A 17,867-nucleotide genomic window follows, 5' to 3' on the forward strand; every position below is an offset into this window, starting at 1 on the left:
CGAAAAATACGGTAATTTTCATTTAATTTTTATTTCTATTCATTTATTTTTACATATTTTATTTATATATTTTCTCATTTTTATTACCAATATCACCATCATGATTATATCTCCCTGTCTCTACCACCATCGGATTTGCGATTACACTCATGATCTTAATTTAATCTTATTTATCCATCCACAGTTTTAAAAAAACACTTTTTACCAAAAGGGTCATCGCCATGATCAGAACACCAATGCCAGTCCTCATATCCACCCCAAAATGACAGATTTAATGCCCTCCCACCCTGAATTCCCAGCACAAGCGTCCTCCTGGCTGACTCAGCCACCACTTCCGGACATGCGCAGTAGGTTCCAAATGCGTTCTGGTCTGACACGCATTGTGCAGAAAAGCGCCCCATCTGAATCACCGACTCAGACTCCTGACGTCACCAAAGGACGCGATCTGAGCGGCCGGATACGCCCACCTATCTTGGCACCTATTTTGTCCACTCCCCTCTCATTTTCGCGCTTTTTCCCCTGATTTAGCCCATCACCTAGGCCATATATAGCCCCCACTTTCCAAACCACATGCAAACTGCTCCTGATGAAGGGACACCGTGTCCCGAAACACGATGAGCCGTATTTTATACAATAGAATAAAAGAAAGTTGAACAGAAGCTTCCTGTCTGTGGCTGCCTTCCTCTTTCACCATCTTGAGGCGATCCTGGTTGGGGGTGTATTGGTTTACCGGTGTATTATGCTTATCCGAGTAACCTCTCCCCCCCCCCCCCCCAGTGAAGTGAGTTGAATCTCATTGTTCATATATATGCAGAAGTATATATTTTCCACCAGTGGTGATTTTTAACCCTTTATACAGTGATTTTTAACCCTATATACATTGTTTTTATTACTTTTATGATATTATTTTACTGTATTCCAACATCTCCACCGTTTGTTTTACCTGCCATCATACCCAGTGGATTGGCGCTCTCCCAGGGTCACCTCTGCGGGACATTACACCCAATTCCCCCGCTCTTTTTGCTTTTTTCTATTGACCTGTAGACCTTTCTGCAGGGTAGACCCTGCATAGCAGCCTATTCACGCCCCCAACCCCCCCATAATCTCCCTCTTCTATCCCCTGGCGCCTCAAGTTACTTTATGTCTCCTGGACACCCATTCCACAGGATCCGTGTAACCCTCACACTCTCTCTCTCTCCGCATACACGTGTGAGGACATGGGGCAAGGAATTCTGGGAAGGCAGGATGACCCATAATGCCATGCATGCAGTCAATCAGCAGCCAGCTAGCCAGGTGATGTCACAGCCCTATAAATACGGCGGCCATCTTAGAGTCTGCCATTCATTTGTACTTTGTTCAGGGACAGACGTGTATGCAGGCGCTAGGGAGAGTGAAAGAAAAACTAATTGTTAAAAAAAAAAAAGGAAAGAAGCGATTTACTAGCGCATGGAAAGGATAGTAAGAGGAATCATTTCACAGGCAGGGAGAGACGTGTGCACATGCTAGGGAGAGTCATAGGAGATTCTTCATTGTGAAAAAAAGTGATTTACAAGTGCAGGGAAACATCCAGATAGTCATATAATACAGCTCTGTCATTCCAGCAATTAGTTATTGGGGTGCAAGTGCTATGTTAAAAAGCCTTTAGTGGCCTATATCTGTGGAAAAAGATAAATATATACGCAGGTCACTTTTGCTGTTAACTGCGCTGATATCATTTAGTGGCCTATTTCAATACAATATGAGAAATATTTAAGCAGGTCACTTTTGTTGTTATTTGCGCTAAAAGCGTTTATTGCCATATTTCTACAGAAAAAGAGAAAAATAGACTAAGTTCATATTTGCTGTTATTTGCGCTAAAAGTGTTTCTTGTCGTATTTCACTACAATACGAGAAAAATAGACAGTTCACATTTGGTGTTATTGGCGCTAAAAGCGTTTGTTGCCTTATTTCTCGAGAAAAAGAGTAAAATAGACTTTGTTCATATTTGGTGTTATTTGCGCTGAAAGCGTTTCTTGTCATATTTCACTACAATACGAGAAAAATAGATGCAGTTTACATTTGGTGTTATTTGCGGTAAAAGTGTTTAATGCCATATTTCTATAGAAAAAGAGAAAAATAGACTAAGTTCATATTTGCTGTTATTTGACCTAAAAGCGTTTATTGTCATATTTCACTACAATACGAGAAGGCACAGGTCGCAGCAGAGTAAGGGGGCGTGGCAGCAGGGGTTTCTTCCCAAGGCCTCAGGTCCAAATGTCAGCTAGCGGTCGTGTCTTGACCAGCAACTCAGAGGTTCTTGATTAGTTGACTGGATCTTCGACTTTGACAGTGACAGCAGCAGCAGCAGACTGAGTCTAGAGTCGCTGATGAGCAGCTTTCTTCACCCGCATAGTGAAGAAACTACTCACCAGCAGCAGGTAAACCTGGAACAGTACCTAAACCACCAGGTGGTGGCATACTTTGACAGCACCCTGCCACCCCACATTGAAGATCCGCTGGACTACTGGGCAGCCAAACTGGATTTGTGGCCGCAACTGGCAGAGTTTGCCCTGGAAAAGCTGTCCTGCCCGGCCAGTAGTGTGGCATCAGAGCGGGTGTTTAGTGCGGTGGGGGCTATAGTTACCCCAAGAACTCGCCTGTCCACCCAAAATGTGTAGAGACTTACTTTTGTCAAGATGAATCAGGCATTCAAGATGAACCCACCAATGCCTGATGCATCACATTAGATCATCCATCTCCACACTATGTCACCGTGCCACTCAGTGGTATCATGCTTCTGCTGTTGCTGCCACCTCCACACTATGTCAACGTGCCACTTTGTGGCCTCCTGATACTGCCATGTCCACACTATGTCACCTTTCCACTCTGTGGTATCATGCTGCTGTTGCTGTCATCTCCACACCATGTCACCGTGCCACTCTGTGGCCTAAACATACTGCTGCTGTCACCTCCACACTTTGTCATTATGCCACTCTGTGGCCTCCTGATGCTGCCACCACCTCATGCTGTTACCACCCTCCCCACTGTATGACGGAGTTGCTATTCTCCTTGTTTGGCCTTCTTGAAATCACCATTTATTTGACCTTTCTTCTGATCGATCAGAAGGAAGGAAAACTGAGACACACAATGGATCCTGTCTGTGTAGCAACTGTAAAGCCTGTATCGTCGCTTCAGAATTGGCTTGTGATTTGGTAGCCAAAAGCAGGAGTGGGTACAAAACACAGAAGACATGCAAATATTCTATTCACGTGTCTCTCTTTTGGATCCACTCCTGTTTTTTTTTGCATTACCAGTACTCATGGATTACTGAGAAAATGCTGACCGAGTGAAGGCGGATGCTCCACAGACAGGATCCATTTTTTGTGGGTTATTGTTCTGACGGATCAGAGGAAGGGCAAAACAATCAGTGACGTCAACACAATCTTACTGCTGACACCCTCTCCACTCTGTCGGGGGCTCTACTTGTATAAGTGTTTAATAGAACAGGTTCTGTAGACATCTATGTGGAATCAGCTGACGATGATGTAAAATGGGTGCGCTTCTTCTTGGCGCTAACATCGGCCTGTAAGGCTCAGTTAATACTTGAGTTATTTGGTCAGTTTTGGCCCCGTGACTGTTCTAATAAGTGAAGTTTGCAGTGATTCTAAGAGCGATGCCTGTCATCTGCATGTCATACTGACTCACAGTACTGTTTCGCTACCACAGCAGACTCCCTATGCCTTTTACTACAAGGCACAGTGTTCTACACCACTATAAAGGCTCTCTGCAGCCAGGAAATAGCTGTTTTTAATCGCGATTCGTCGCTCGAAGCGATTTTTTGGGGAAAATTCGGCGAACCGGTCTAATTAAATTTTTTATAAATTCGCTCATCTGTATTTAACACTTTACATGGCGCGGGCAATTGCACCCGCCACATGTAAAGTGCTGACAGAGGGAGCGGACTCCCTCTGTCTCCCATCGGCACCCCGCAAATGTGATTGCAGGGTGCCGATATGTGTGAAGGCTACATGGGGTCTTATGTAGGCCCCAGACCAGCATTCAGTAATTTCCATAAGGCTGCACCTCTCTGGCGCAGCCTGCTGGTCAATGTTAGAATAGCATTGCCATTAAAATGCAATGCACTATAGGGATAGTGCATTGCATTTTAACAGCAATCAAAAAGCTGTCTGTTATAGTCCCCTTGTAAGACTATTAAGTGGTTAAAAAAGTAAAAAAAAAAAAAATAATTTATTCAATAAAATCCCATTAAAAAAATTATTTATTTTTTTTTCCATCGAAAGCTTTTCAATGAAAAAAATTGCAAAAAAAATTTCTTCCCCATATGTTTGGTATTGCCGTGTCCGAAATGACCCAGTCTACATAAAAATAATGTAAATTATCCCCTATGGTGAATGCTGTAAAAAATCTAATAAAAAAAGACAGAATTGCAAATTTATTCTTAGTTGCCACCGAAAAAACGTAATGACAAGCAATCAAAAAGCACCATGTACTCCAAAATGATACCAATCAAAAATACAAGTCATCCCGCAAAAATCAAACCCTCACACAACTCCATAGAAAGAAAAATAAAAAAGTTATACGTCTTGGGAAGCGACATTGCAAAAACATTTTTTTCTTTTTAAAAAGGTTTTTTTTTTGCAAAAAAGTAGTAAAATGTAAAAAAATATATATATATGTATTTGGTATCACTGTAATCGTACTGACCCATAGAATAAAGATATTATGTTATTTATTCCGAAAAATGATTGCCGTGAAATTTATAGCGGAAAAACGCAGTAGCAGTATTGCTGTTTTTCCCATCTCCCTCCCAGAAAGAGTTAATAAAAGTTAATCAGAAAGTTATGTTTACCCCAAAATGGCACCATTAAAAATGACAACTTGTCCCGCAAAAAGCAAGTCCTCATAATGCTATATAGATGGAAAAATAAAAAAGTTATAGCGCTTGGTCAGTAAGGCCTAAAACAGGCTGGTCACTAAGGTATTAACCACTTCAGCTCCCCTAGCTTAAACACCCTTAATGACCAGGCCACTTTTTACACTTCTGCACTACACTACTTTCACCGTTTATTGCTCCGTCATGCAACTTACCACCCAAATGAATTTTACCTCCTTTTCTTCTCACTAATAGAGCTTTCATTTGGTGGTATTTCATTGCTACTGAGATTTTTACTTTTTTTGTTATTAATTGAAATTTACCGATTTTTTTGCAAAAAAATGAAATTTTTCACTTTCAATTGAAATTTTTTTAAAAAAAACGACATCCATATATACATTTTTCTATAAATTTATTGTTCTACATGTCTTTGATAAAAAAAAAATGTTTGGGTAAAAAAAAAAATGGTTTGGGTAAAAGTTATAACGTTTACAAACTATGGTACAAGAATGTGAATTTCTGCTTTTTGAAGCAGCTCTGAATTTCTGAGCACCTGTCATGTTTCCTGAGGTTCTACAATGCCCAGACAGTAGAAAAACCCCACAAATGACCCCATTTCGGAAAGTAGACACCCTAAGGTGTTCGCTGATGGGCATAGTGAGTTCATAGAACTTTTTATTTTTTGTCACAAGTTAGCGGAAAATGATGATTATTATTTTTTTTTTCCTTACAAAGTCTCATATTCCACTAACTTGTGACAAAAAATAAAAACTTCCATAAACTCACTATGCCCATCACGAAATACCTGGGGGTGTCTTCTTTCCAAAATGGGGTCACTTGTGGGGTAGTTATACTGCCCTGGCATTTTAGGGGCCTGAATGCGTGAGAAGTAGTTTGAAATCAAAATCTGTAAAATATGGCCGGTGAAATCCGAAAGGTGCTCTTTGGAATGTGGACCCCTTTGGCCACCTAGGCTGCAGAAAAGTGTCACACATCTGGTATTGCCGTACTCAGGAGAAGTTGGGCAATGTGTTTTGGGGTGTCATTTTACATATACCCATGATGGGTGAGATAAATATCTCGGTCAAATGCCACTTTGTTTAAAAAAAATGGGAAAAGTTGTCTTTTGCCAAGATATTTCTCTCACCCAGCATGGGTATATGTAAAAAGACACCCCAAAACACATTGCCCAACTTCTTCTGAGTACGGCGATACCAGATGTGTGACACTTTTTTGCAGCCTAGGTGGGCAAAGGGGCCACATTCCAAAGAGCACCTTTCGGATTTCACTGGCCATTTTTTACAGATTTTGATTTCAAACCACTTCTCACGTATTCGGGCCCCTAAAATGCCAGGGCAGTATAACTACCCCACAAGTGACCCCATTTTGGAAAGAAGACACCCCAAGGTATTTCGTGATGGGCATAGTAAGTTCATGGAAGTTTATATTTTTTGTCACAAGTTAGTGGAATATGAGACTTTGTAAGAAAAAATAAATAAATCATCATTTTCCGCTAACTTGTGACAAAAAATAAAAAATTCTAGGAACTCGCCATGCCCCTCACGGAATACCTTGGGGTGTCTTCTTTCCAAAATGGGGTCACTTGTGGGGTAGTTATACTGCCCTGGCCTTTTAGGGGCCCTAATGTGTGAGAAGTAGTTTGAAATCAAAATCTGTAAAAAATGCCCTGTGAAATCCGAAAGGTGCTCTTTGGAATGTGGGCCCCTTCGCCCACCTAGGATACAAAAAAGTGTCACACCTTTGGTATCGCCGTACTCAGGAGAAGTTGGGCAATGTGTTTTGGGGTGTCATTTTACATATACCCATGCTGGGTGAGATAAATATCTCGGTCAAATGCCAACTTTGTATAAAAAAAATGGGAAAAGTTGTCTTTTGCCGACATATTTATCTCACCCAGCATGGGTATATGTAAAAAGACACCCCAAAACACATTGCCCAACTTCTTCTGAGTACGGAGATACCAGATGTTTGACACTTTTTTGCAGCCTAGGTGGGCAAAGGGGCCCACATTCCAAAGAGCACCTTTCGGATTTCACCGGCCATTTTTTACAGATTTTGATTGCAAACTACTTCTCACGCATTCGTGCCCCTAAAATGCCAGGGCAGTATAACTACCCCACAAGTGATCCCCAAACTTTTTATACAAAGTTGGCATTTGACCAAGAAATTTATCTCACCCAGCATGGGTATATGTAAAATGACACCCCAAAACACATTGCCCAACTTCTCCTGAGTATGGCGATACCAGATGTGTGACACTTTTTTGCAGCCTAGATGCGCAAAGGGGCCCAAATTCCTTTTAGGAGGGCATTTTTAGACATTTGGATCCCAGACTTCTTCTCACGCTTTAGGGCCCCTTAAATGCCAGGGCAGTATAAATACCCCACATGTAACCCCATTTTGGAAAGAAGACCCCCCAAGGTATTCAATGAGGGGCATGGCGAGTTCATAGATTTTTTTTTTTTTGGCACAAGTTAGCGGAAATTGATTTTTTTTGTTTTTTTTCTCACAAAGTCTCCCTTTCCGCTAACTTGGGACAAAAATTTCAATCTTTCATGGACTCAATATGCCCCTCAGCGAATACCTTGGGGTGTCTTCTTTCCAAAATGGGGTCATTTCTGGGGTGTTTGTAATGCCCTGGCATTTGAGGGTCTCCGCAATCATTACATGTATGGCCAGCATTAGGAGTTTCTGCTATTCTCCTTATATTGAGCATAAGGGTAATGAGATTTTTTTTTTCCGTTCAGCCTCTGGGCTGAAAAAAAAAATGTACGGCACAGATTTCTTCATTCGCATCGATCAATGTGGACGAAAACATCTCTGCCAAAAAAAAAAAAGGAGGGGAAAGGCGTCTGCCAGGACATAGGAGCTCCACCCAACATCCATACCCACTTAGCCCGTATGCCCTGGTAAACTAGATTTCTCCATTCACATCAATCAATGTGAATGAATAAATCATATGCCTCGGCAAACATATCTTTTACTGCAGAGGAGAAATCTCGTCTTGCAGCGCCGCATACACCGACTTTTGTGTAATTTGACAGCAGCGCAATGCTTCTGTCAGAATGCACATCAGTGCTGCAGCTAGTCGATCGGTTGGTCCACCTGGAAGGTAAAAAAAACAAAACAAAAAATAAAAAACCAGGCCGCAACGCAATAAATTTATTAACTTTATAATAAAATTTGAACGGAACATATAAATTTTATTTAACTTTTTGAACTGAACGTTAACTTTTTTGCTTACCGGTGATTATTATTATTTTTTTTTACCTTTATAGGACAAACCTCTCCTTCCCCATGGGACAATGTACAAAGCGCAAATCGCCCAAAGATGTGGCGAAGTACATTATGCACTTTATCCCAGGTGAAAGGAGAGGTTTGCAGCAGCTGTGAGTGTAAGGGCCCTAATATCCCTTTGTGCCTGTCCTGTGAGATGCAATCCCTATGCTGAGTGTACCTGTGTGTGGTACTTCCGGAAACACTCCCCTAAGCATAGGGCAGGGTGGTCAGGGCAGTCAGGACAGAAATAGCGGGTGTCACGCCTTATTCCACTCCTGCTACAGACACGACATCTTTTTCGGGGTGACGGTTGGGTTGAGGTACCAGCAACGACATTGGGGAAATGTCGCTCGTGTAGACGGCTCACTACACCGGTGGATGGGGCCACGGAACCTCCTGGATACAGGAGGTTCTCGATGATCTCTTCCTGAAATTTGAGGAAGGATCCTGTTCTCCCAGCCTTACTGTAGAGAACAAAACTATTATATGCAGCCAATTGAATCAAATATACAGACACCTTCTTATACCAGCGTCTGCTGCGTCGGGAAACTAAATAAGGAGCCAACATCTGGTCATTGAAGTCCACCCCTCCCATGTGAAAGTTATAGTCGTGGGCTGAGAGGGGCTTTTCAATGACACTGGTTGCCCGTTCAATTTGTATTGTCGTGTCTGCGTGAATGGAGGAGAGCATGTAAACGTCACACTTGTCTCTCCATTTCACCGCGATCAGTTCTTCGTTACACAAGGCAGCCCTCTCCCCCCTTGCAAGACGGGTGGTAACAAGCCGTTGGGGGAAGCCGCGGCGACTAGGTCACGCGGTGCCACAGCAGCCAATCTGTTCTAGGAACAAATGCCTGAAGAGGGGCACACTTGTGTAAAAATTGTCCACATAAAGATGGTACCCCTTGCCAAATAAGGGTGACACCAAGTCCCAGACTGTCTTCCCACTGCTCCCCAGGTAGTCAGGGCAACCGACCGGCTCCAGGGTCTGATCTTTTCCCTCATAGATCCGAAATTTGTGCGTATAGCCTGTGGCCCTTTCACAGAGCTTATACAATTTGACCCCATACCGGGCGCGCTTGCTTGGGATGTATTGTTTGAAGCCAAGGCGCCTGGTAAAATGTATAAGGGACTCGTTTACGCAGATGTTTTGCTCAGGGGTATACAAATCTGCAAATTTGTTGTTGAAGTGGTCTATGAGGGGCCAAATTTTGTGGAGCTGGTCAAAAGCTGGTTGGCCTCTGGGACGGGAGGTGCTGTTGTCTCTAAAGTGCAGGAAACACAGGATGGTCTCAAATCGTGTCCTGGACATAGCAGCAGAGAACATGGGCATGTGATGAATTGGGTTCGTGGACCATTATGACCGCAATTCATGCTTTTTGGTTAGACCCATGTTGAGGAGAAGGCCCAGAAAAAATTTAATTTCGGAAACTTGGACTGGTTTCCACCGGAAAGGCTGGGCATAAAAGCTTCCCGGGTTGACGGCTATAAATTGAGTGGCATACTGATTTGTTTCTGCCACGACTAAGTCCAAGAGCTCCGCAGTCAAGAACAGCTCAAAAAATCCCAGTGCCGAACCGATCTGAGCTGTCTCAACCGAACTCCAGACTGGGCGGTGAAAGGGGGAACTACAGGTGCGGCTGAAGTTGGGGACTGCCAATCAGGGTTTGCCAGCACCTCAGGGACTCTAGGGGCTCTACGGGCCTGTCTGTGCGGTGGCTGCGACGGGGTAACTATTGCACGTGCCACCGTACCAGCTTCAACTGCCCTTCTGGTGCTCGCCACTTCACCATGTTGTACGGCAGTGCTGGTACTAGGTCCAGGATGGGCTGCGCTGCTGGTGTATGCCTCACCACGTAATCCGACAGCGCCAGCCCCACTCTGCTGCCCTTGAAGCGGATCCTGCGCAACCTGTGGTCTAGCGACACGGGGCCGGGTACGCCTGGTGCTATCAGGGACCTCAACCTCCTCATCCGAACTTTGGGTCAGACTGCCACTGCTTTCTACAGGTTCATATTCTGACCCGCTAGATTCGTCAGATGAGGGTTCCCATTCCTCATCATACTGGGTCAGAATCCTGTAGGCCTCTTCAGAAGAATACCCCCTGTTTGACATTTGGACTACTAAATTTAGGGTATTCCCTGAGACTACCCAAGAAAAAAAGCAAGCCTGTCTTACAAATGGGAGGCTAGCAAAGTACCGGAGGCCGCTGCGATTGATAAAAAATATCAAAACTGATTTTTTTATCGCCGCAGCGCTTGTAAAGTGATTGTGCAGTGATCAAAAAAATATATATATTTTTTGTCACTGCGGCGGGGCGGGCGTGGGTGAACGCACGTGTGGGCGACCGATAAGCTTTGATCGGGCAAACACTGTGTTTTGGGTGGAGGGTGAGCTAAGGTGACACTAATACTATTATAGATCTGACTGTGATCAGTTTTGATCACTTACAGATACTATAAAAGTACAAAAGCTGATTAGCGATACACTAATCAGCGAATCAGTGACTGTGGTGCGGTGGGCTGGGCGCTAACCGACGCTAACTACCTAACCAAGGGGCCTAAACTATCCTAAAACCTAACAGTCAATACCAGTGAAAAAAAAAAGTGACAGTTTACACTGATCACTTTTTTCCCTTTCACTAGGTGATTGACAGGGGCGATCAAGGGGTGATCAAGGGGTTAATTGGGGTGATGGGGGTGATCTGGGGGCTAAGTGTGGTGTTGGTGGGTACTCACTGTGATGTCTGCTCCTCTGCTGGAACCAACCGACCAAAAGGACCAGCAGAGGAGCAGAGAAGCCATTTAACACCTTATATTTATAAATATAAGGTGTTAGATGGCTTGTGATTTAATTTTTTAAAAATCATCAACCTGCCAGCAACGATCATTGGCTGGCAGGTTGCTGACGAAATACTCCTCTAACTTTTGCCGGCCCACGATGCGCATGCGCGGGCCGGCTCTGACCGAAATCTCGCGTCTCGCGAGATGACGCACGGATGCGTCCAGGAGGAATGAATTGACCGCCTCCAGGACGCATCCGTGCGTTAGGCGGTCCGGAGGCGGTTAAAAAGGGGGTTTGGAAATTTTCTAACATGTTTTGAAAATTGCATCTAAAATTCCAAGCCATTAAACATTCTAAAAATAAAATGACATTTAAAAATGAAGGCAACATGAAGTAGACATAGGGTGAATTAATAACAATTTTATAAGGTATCACTATTAGAGATGTCCAGAACTATTCGCCGGCGAACATCGCTTGTTCGCCGCGGCGGGCGAACATATGCGATGTTCGATCCGCCCCCTATATGTCATCATTGAGCAAACTTTGACCCTGTACCTCACAGTCAGCAGCAGACCCTCCCTCCCAGACCCTCCCACCTCCTATCAAAAAGCAAGGAAAACATCCATCTTTGATTCATTCTGAAGCTGCAGTGTTAGTGAGAGCAGGGAGAGTATCCAGCAATTATTTTCCAGCGATTTAAAAACTGCATTATTATTCCAGTGGGACGCTGCTGGTGGATGCTATTAGCGGGACGCCGCTTGAGTTTGTTCTTTGATTGCTCATTGGGACTTTGCTTTTTTTCGGATATCCCTGTCATTTATCGAAAGAGACATACATAAAGGACATTGGATTATCGCCAAATTTTAAATATTTGACTTTCCCATACACATATCTGCCGAATATTTATACGAGTTTTTACTCTATTGTATTCCTCGAATTTTAGTATTTTATATTGTAGTATTTGTCATATTGGAGTACTGCACATTGTGTATTATGGTGTAGTGGACAGGTATTTTTATTACAGTTTTACATTATCATTGTCAATAAGTACAGTTATTCATGCTATTATACTGTATGTTAATAAATTTCAAATGGTCCAGATATCCTGAGAGTGCCCAGTTACTTTTGTTCTATTATACTTCTCTTTTTGAGTGGACTGGGTGAGCCCACTCAACTGAGTGCACCTCTTGGGTCAATAGTTAGTCCAGTGCGTCACATCTATTTTCTTCTTACTGCTGTATTTAATGTCTGCATACCGGATGACTTTCGTGAATTCTCCGCCACCAACTAGAGTTCAAGCCACAATGTTTTAGTCACCTTCCTGCCTTGAAAACATAAATTTTTCCGGCCGCTGCTACAACAGCGGCTGCAACAATACCATTAATTTTCAGGCATGTGTACATGCCTAATTTTTCTGGCCTCTGGTGCTGCACTGTGGCTGCAAAAACAAAACAAAAAAAGGCACATACAAGTGTCAATTCCCCTTTGTGATCGTTACCTTGTTGTGGTGAAGGGTCTTGCGTAACAGAAAGAAGCGATCATCACCTCTATGAGTGTGTTGGCAATGTTGCCACACCCCAGATGATAAGGCCGTTGCTTCATTATGATCAGACCAAAAGCGATCGGCTGGATAATTTTTCATAGAAAAAACATTAATGTTTTTTTTATTTTCATTTTTTTAAAGTTGTTTGGGTTTTTAATACATAAAATAAAAAAATCATAATAAAGTCTCTTAATAGTTTATTAGAAATAATGCAGACAGTTTAAAAAATCCCCATCAATTCCAATACAAAGCAAATACAAAGCTCAGAACTAAATTATTGCAGGATGTCGTAATGGTTCGTTAATTCGACAATGGTTAATCAATTCTACACACGTCCCCGGATAGGGGACGTAACAGGGATTAAACTGATAGGAATAGTACTAGTTAAGACACCACTTATATAGGGTGTCACAGCACATTGCTCCGTGCACGCACAGTGCCCCAACTTGGGAGTAAGAGGACCGACCAAGCTGCTTTTTCCATCTCCTTTTCCTAAAATCAATTCATTTTGGTGTATGAGAGTTTGGTCTGTCACTGTGAAGGCAATCGGTACCCGGACAAAATTTTTTTTCACAAAAGGCAATCCCTGATATGGGCCATAACAGGGATTAAACTGATAAGAATAGTACTACAGAAAATACCACTCATATCGGGTGTGAGAGTAAATTGCACGGTGCAGACACAGTGACCGTGGCCTGGATTCAAACAAAGGAGAGGGAGCCAGCGTTTTTTGAACCATCTCTCCGTTCGAAAAATCAATTTAATAAATAGACCCCAGATTGGGGACGTAACAGGGATTAAACTGATGAGAAGAGAGAACTACAGAAAATACCACTCATATCGGGAGTGAGAGTAAATTGCACGGCGCAGACACAGTGACCGTGGCGTGGATTCAAACAAAGGGGAGGGAGCCAGCGTTTTTTTAACCATCTCCCCGTTCGAAAAATCAATTTAATAAATGGACCCCAGATTGGGGACATAACAGGGATTAAACTGATGAGAAGAGAGAACTACAAAAAATACCACTTATATCGGGTGTGAGAGTAAATTGCATGGCGCAGACGCAGTGACCGTGGATTCAAACAAAGGGGAGGGAGCCAGCGTTTTTTTAACCATCTCCCCGTTTGAAAAATCTATTCTATTCACCTTTCGGGGACCCTTGGTGTTGTAAGTGGCTGGGTGGAGGAAGAAACCTTCACTGACATAAACGGGACATGGCTAGCTTGGTATCTAACCTTGTGCAAATGGGGAGTTTGCGGTTGGGCAAATGGACTGTTTGCAGTTGTTTGCGTTGCATTAAAAGGGGAGTTTGGTCTGTCAATGTCTGTGAAGCGGGCGTAACCCTTACACTACCTGATCGATACAACATCATACCTGATCGTATACACACACTGGATGTTTTAAACCACGTTGTTCAAAAATTTTTGGGATTGTTAGGTGATTTATGCCCTTTATGAATTAAAACCCAACTCTGCGTCAACTATGTAATTTTCCATGGGAGTTTTGCCATGGATCCCCCTCCGGCATGCCACAGTCCAGGTGTTAGTCCCCTTGAAACAACTTTTCCATCACTACTGTGGCTAGAACGAGTCCCTGTGGGTTTTAAAATTCGCCTGCCTATTGAAGTCTATGGCCGTTCGCCCGGTTCGCCCGTTCGCGAACATTTGCAGAAATTCGCATTCGCCGTTCGCAAACGGCAAATTTTATGTTTACGTTATCTCTTTTGGTGACACTGCCACAACTTGCAGGCAGGCCTGCTGCCACCTCCTCTACTCCTCCTACTCCATCCTCTTCGCTAACCTCCTCGGCTGAGTCCTCTTCTGCTGCTGCGTCTTGCTCCACATCAACTGCGCCCCCCCAGCTCCCAAGGGGCTATTCCACATCCCGGATACGACAGTGTGACGCCGTCTTGGGATTGACTTGCCTGAAAGCAGAGAATCACACCAGACCAGCACTCCTGTCCACCCTAAACGCACAGGTGGATCAGTGGCTGACTCCGCACAAACTGAAGATCGGCAAAGTGGTGTGTAACAATGGAAGCAATCTGTTGGCGGCATTGAATTTGGGCAAGTTGACACATGTGCCGTGCATGGCACATGTGTTGAATCTGATCGTACAACGATTTGTGTATAAGTACCCAGGCTTACAGGATGTCTTCAAGCAGGCCAGGAAGGTGTGTGGCCATTTCAGGCGTTCCTACATGGCCATGGCGCACTTTTCCAATATTCAGCGGCGAAACAACATGCCAGTGAGGCGCTTGATTTGCGACAGCCCGACACGTTGGAATTCAACACTCCTAATGTTCGACAGCCTGCTCCAACAACAAAAAGCCATCATCGAGTATTTTTATGACTGGGGTGCTAGGACAGCCTCTGCGGAGCTGGGTATTTTTTTGCCACATTACTGGACGCTCATGCGCAATGCCTGTAGGCTCATGCGTCCTTTTGAGGAGGTGACAAACCTAGTCAGTCGCACCAAAGGCACCATCAGCGACCTCATCCCATTTGTTTTCTTCCTGGAGCCCTGCGAAGAGTGCTGGATCAGGCCGTAGATGAGCGTGAAGAGGAAGAGTTGTGGTCACCATCACCACCAGAAACAGCCTTATCATCATCGTTTGCTGGACCTGCGGCAACGCTGGAAGAGGAGTGTGAGGAAGAGGAGTCAGAGGAGGAATGTGGCTTTGAGGAGGAGGAAGACCAACCACAGCAGGCATCCCAGGGTGCTCGCTGTCAGCTATCTGGGTTCCGTGGTGTTGTACGTGGCTGGGGGGAAGAACAGACCTTCAATGAAATCAGTGAGGACGAGGAACGGTACATGAGTAGCTCAGCATCCAACCTTGTGCAAATGGGGTCTTTCATGCTGTCATGCCTTTTGAGGGACCCTCGTATAAAAAGGATGAAGGAGAACGACCTGTACTGGGTGGCCACGCTACTAGACCCCTGGTATAAGCAGAGAGTGGCTGAAATGTTACCGAAGTACCAGAAGTAAGAAAGGATGCAACAGTTCCAAAACAAGTTAAAAGTATGCTTTACACAGCATATATGGGTGATGTCACAGCACAATGGGAATCTAACTGGGGAAGAGGTGAAAGTAATCCTCCTCCTACCACGACCACGCCGGCAAGGACAGGACGCTTTACAGACGTGTTGTTTATGGAGGACATGCAGAGCTTTTTAAGTCCTACACATCGCCACAGCCCTTCGAGGTCCACTCTCAGAGAACGACTCGACCCACAGGTAGCAGACTACCTCGCCTTAACTGCAGATATCGACACTCTGAGGAGCGATGAACCCCTTGACTACTGGGTGTGCAGGCTTGACCTGTGGCCTGAGCTATCCCAATTTGCAATAGAACTTCTGGCCTTCCCCGATTCAAGTGTCCTGTCAGAAAGGACCTTCAGCGCAGCAGGAGGTATTGTCACTGACAAGAGAAGTTGTCTAGGTCAAAAAAGTCTAGATTACCTCACCTTTATTAAGATGAATGAGGCGTTGATACCGAAGGGACTGACAGTGAGGGATGCATTTGACTAAAAAAGGCCTGATGAGATGCCTTGAGCTTAAAATGGTCCCCACGCTGCTGTATTTAATCTCTGCATACCGGATGACTTGCGTGACTTCTCCGCCACCAACTAGGGTTCAAGCTGCAATGTTTTAGTACACTTTCTGCCTGGAAAACATCAATTTGTCCGGCCGCAACAATACCTAATTTTTCAGGCATGTGTACATGCCTAATTTTTCTGGCCTCTGGTGCCGCACTGTGGCTGCAAAAACAAAAAAAAAGGCACATACATGTGTCAATTCCCCTTCGTGATCGTTACCTTGTTGTGGTGAAGGGGCTTGCGTATCACATCGAAGCGATCACCTCTATGAGTGTGTTGGCAATGTTGGCACACCCCAGATGATAAGGTCGTTGCTTCATTGTGAACAGACCAAAATTGATTGGCTGGATAATTTTGCATAGAAAAAACATTAATTTTCTTTGTGATCATCTAAGGTGATCATTAAAGCCTACTAGGCCAACAATGAGCCCACACTGCAGAATCATTGTTTTCTGGGTCACTTAACTATCACAGAACTACCTCAGCACGACCATAGGCTTTGAAAAACCACCATCGCCTGCAATCTCCCAAACGTGCGCATTAGCACAGTCATCACTACACCAAGATTGACGCATAGAGGAATAAAATTTATGTCATGAGTGTGTCAACTATTGACAACTCTTTGCAGTTGTCTAAAATCTATTCAATACACGTCCCCTGATAGGGGACGTAACAGGGATTAAACTGATAACAATAGTTCTACTTAACACACCACTCATATAGGGTGACACAGTACATTGCACGGCGCAAGCAAAGTGCCCCAAATTGGAAGTAAGAGGACCGACCAATCATCTTTTTCCATCTCCCAGTTCCTAAAATCTATTTAATACACGTCCCCTGATAGGGAAAGTAACAGGGATTAAACTGATAGGAATATTACTACTTAACACACCACTCATATAGGGTGGCACAGTACATTGCACGGCGCACGCGCAGTGCCCCAAATTGGAAGGAAGAGGACTGACCAACCATCTTTTTCCATCTTCCATACACCGGCCCCTGATAGGGGACAAAACAGAGATTAAACTGGTAAGAACAGATTTTTTTAATAAAAAAAAAAAGAGGACAGTCTCTGCGGAGCTGGGTATTTTTTGGGCGCATTACTGAACGCTCATGCACAATGGCTGTAGGCTCATGCGTCCTTTTGCGGAGGTGACAAACCTGGTCAGTCAAACCCAAGGCAACATCATCGACCTCATCCCATATGCGTTTTTTCTGGAACGTGCCCTGCGAAGAGTGCTGAATCAGGCCGTAGATGAGCATGAAGAGGAAGAGTTGTGGTCACCATCACCACCAGAAGCAGCCTTGTCGTCGTTGATTGCTGGACCTGCGGCAACACAGAGAGAGGAGTCTGAAGAAGAGGAGTCAGAGGAGGAAGTTGGCTTTGAGGATGTGGAAGACCAACCACAGCAGGCGTCCCAGGGGGCTTGTTGTCAATTTTGGGGACCCTTGGTGTTGTATGTGGCTGGGTGGAGGAAGAGACCTTTAATGACGTCAGTGAGGACAAGGAATGGGACATGGCTAGCTTGGTATCCAACCTTGTGCAAATGGGGAGTTTGCGGTTGTGCAAATGGACTGTTTGCGGTTGTTTGCGGTGCGTTAAACGGGGAAATTGGTCTGTCAGAGTTTGGTCTGTCACTGTGAAGAGGGCGTAACCCTTACACTAGCCGATCGATACAACATCATACCTGATCGTATACACACACTGGATGTTTTAAAGCATGTTATTCCAAACAATTTAGGAATGTTAGGTGATTTATGCCCTTTAT

This window comes from Bufo bufo, chromosome 1, assembly GCF_905171765.1.
Source record: "Bufo bufo chromosome 1, aBufBuf1.1, whole genome shotgun sequence".
Taxonomy (NCBI): domain Eukaryota; kingdom Metazoa; phylum Chordata; class Amphibia; order Anura; family Bufonidae; genus Bufo; species Bufo bufo.